We start from the raw sequence: 3,117 nt of genomic DNA on the forward strand, positions 1-3,117 counted from the left end.
CTCCGGTGAGAAACTTTGGAAGACGTTTTCTCAGTGAATGGGTTTGAGAGTTGTATACATTCAAATGACAACAACTTACTCAAATATTATCAGATCTACGAGTGAGACATCATTGGAAAGCTTTGAATTCACACTTTCAGAATGTGAATAACTCAAAATGTCTCCGGGTAGACATGTAACTGGATTGGCCACGGTCAGTCACATATAATCAATCACACTTAACATTTCTTATTACATTTTCTATTCTACATAAACAACACATATTGGGTCCTTTAAACTCTACTAAAGTCATGTCAGGAGGATGACCAAATTGACTGGTATAATATACAGCGTTCATAAATCAAAAGTACAGGCTAGTGTGTAAACAACACTATCAACGGAGCTGACGACGAACTCCCGCTTATTTCATCCATACTAGGGGCACTCTTGACCGCTTGTTTCATCCATACTAGGGGCACTCTTGACCGCTTGTTTCATCCATACTAGGGGCACTCTTGACCGCTTGTTTCATCCATACTAGGGGCAGTCTTGACCGCTTGTTTCATCCATACTAGGGGCACTCTTGACCGCTTGTTTCATCCATACTAGGGGCACTCTTGACCGCTTGTTTCATCCATATTAGAGGCACTCTTGACCGCTTGTTTCAGTAATACACCTGCACTGTAAACTGTCCTTGAGAGCTCTCGCAGTGCAGCATCTTTACCACTTTCTGGCACCATTTCTCCATCACTACATGACATCTCAGAAACTGACATATCAGTTTCAGTTGAAAAATCCTGGTGGAGAAGTCCTGTAGTCTCCGTGGAAACCATTTCACTCAGGTTTCTTCTTGGTGGTTTGTGGAAATTCAGCTGTGGGAAGTCTCGCTGTAATCTCTTCTTCAGAAGATCGGATCTGTAAAAATTAGAGAAGGAATAGAAATTCAGTATTGATAGATTACTATTTTATTTGTGTTTTAGAATTATTTTATTTGTGTTTTAGTATCCTATGTTTGCTGTTTATTTTGTGTTGTGTTTTAACAGGGTAACCACTTTTCTCACTGGGTTTTCCCTGTATAAATAAATAAAATGAATGGAAATATGTAGACTCCTGTAGCTAACAGGATTGGTTTGATCTTGAATGAAATTTCATGAATAAACATAGATGTGATGTTTATCTGATCTTCTATTGTTTTCTTTCATAAACAATAAGAATAATTTAATTACCGGTAACTTCCATGACCTGGGTGTTTTTTGATGAATTTCTGGAACAGGGACAAGAGCATCTTCATTCTGAGGATTTCCTGATTTTCAATCAGTTGTGCCCGGATGACAGTGTCACAGAATGCTGTATATGCATCGCCGTACTCCCAGACTTTAGGTCACCTGTATAAAGCAAGGAAATGCAGTGATTGGTCAGAAATATACTAGCTCACTACAAACAGAAATTTGCTTTGATTCAAACGTCTTTAAAATTATCGTGTAGTCATTACAATAATTGTCAATGAAATGATGAATTTATCTAAATATATGGAAATATATATATATATATATTTTATTTGATTACCAAAATGTTACCTTTCATCACTTGTCTTCTTTGTCAGAAAGCTATTCTTTGTAACACCTCTTGTGATAGAGGTGCCTTCAATGGCAACACAATCTTTACCTCTGGTACACATCAGGATGGATTCATCTGCTCTTGATTCAGCTGCTTTGACCAAACTTCCTAGTAAAGGAGAAGTAAAAGAATTTCAATCAAGGGTGAGCACAATCAGTAAACAATCGCAAAAGTTCTCATCATACAGTCTTACATACATTACACCTACATGTAATAAACTAGGCACATATTCCTATAGTGATCTGTTCTTTTCTTCTGTATCTACATCTGGATCTACCCGCGTTGCATCAATGAAATTTCCCAATGTGGGACAATAAAGGAATATCTTATCTTATCTTATCTTTGTATATTTTGGCCAACTTATTTCACTGTGATTAGTCCTATTTACCACGAGCAAGAGAAAACACACATGCAAGAATCAATATATAATCTACTCACCAGCAGTTAAAGTTTCAGCTTCGACCAATTTATCTTTCTTTGTCTTGAGAGCCTCTTTGATACAGCGATCAACCTTCTTGCAAATGATGCAAACTGCAGGAAGTACGCTTGACTTTTTAGATGATTTTGTCTTTACATCTGTGGTAGATCTCAGTCGTTTGGGAGAAGGTGGCAGAGTTGATGTGGTAGATTCACCTTCTCACCCTCGCCATGCTGCCCACAGACCGACTGTATTGCCGCAAGCTTTTCAGCACTAGTAATTTGTTTCTTGTCAATGAAACGTCTATAGCATGTAGGGTGAAACGTCTATAGCATGTAGGGTGAAACGTCTATAGCATGTAGGGTGAAACGTCTATAGCATGTAGGGTGAAACGTCTATAGCATGTAGGGTGAAAGCCTGGCTTGTTACTCTCCAGAAAATAAGAAAGATTTCCGTCCGAAGAAGCCACAGAAGACGTAGGATAGTTTTGTTTGGCGAAGTCGTCATCGTGTACACAAACAGCTGCCGCTAACGCGCGGTCTATTCCATCGATTTCTATTCACGTCCGAGCACAAGTCATCAGCTTCCTCCAGCGGACAACAGTCTGTGGCTGTGTTTGCTCTTTTTCTACCGATGAAATGTGTGTGATGCACGTGTAATCCATATTTTCATAGCATTTTCTATCGGCTCGAGTGACAACATGCCGCTCCACGGGAGCAGCCATGTTTGATGTTGTTGTAGTAATCCCTCCCCTGATTGGCTGATTCAGAGGCGGAATGATTCAGGCGTAGGCATATTGCGCTATCAGGCTGAGAATATAGTTCCGCATTTAAGTTATCGCCGTAAAAAAACTGGCGCGATGCGAGTGGAGAACTTTTGGTCATGAGCTAATGGTACAATGATAATTTTATATTTGAAGTCATTTTTTAGTCTTGTGACAGGTGTAGCGAACTTGAACGATACAGGCTACAGCCTATGGCCTACACAGTATTACGTTCTAACTGCTACAGCAGTGATACAAAGCATAAAGCTACAATATATGGCGATTTCGACCACTTACTGACCTGTAATACAGACGAAAGATAAGAGGAACGAAACACACG

The 3,117-nt window shown here is 39.5% G+C and overlaps 1 long non-coding RNA gene across 1 annotated transcript; it reads right to left on the reverse strand.

Moving 5' to 3' along the window:
- Nucleotides 1-560: 560 nt before the first annotated feature.
- LOC140371476 (uncharacterized) lies at nucleotides 561-2,208 on the reverse strand. Its single transcript, XR_011928475.1, has 4 exons — nucleotides 2,035-2,208; nucleotides 1,557-1,704; nucleotides 1,206-1,364; nucleotides 561-894 (listed from the first exon to the last, which is right to left on the reverse strand). It is a non-coding gene; the product is annotated as an uncharacterized lncRNA (long non-coding RNA).
- Between the last annotated feature and the right edge of the window lie 909 nt (nucleotides 2,209-3,117).

The sequence above is a fragment of the Eucyclogobius newberryi genome, unplaced genomic scaffold (assembly GCF_026437365.1).
Source record: "Eucyclogobius newberryi isolate DKJ021-1_F unplaced genomic scaffold, fEucNew1.0.hap1 SCAF_10, whole genome shotgun sequence".
NCBI classification, from domain to species: Eukaryota; Metazoa; Chordata; class Actinopteri; order Gobiiformes; family Gobiidae; genus Eucyclogobius; species Eucyclogobius newberryi.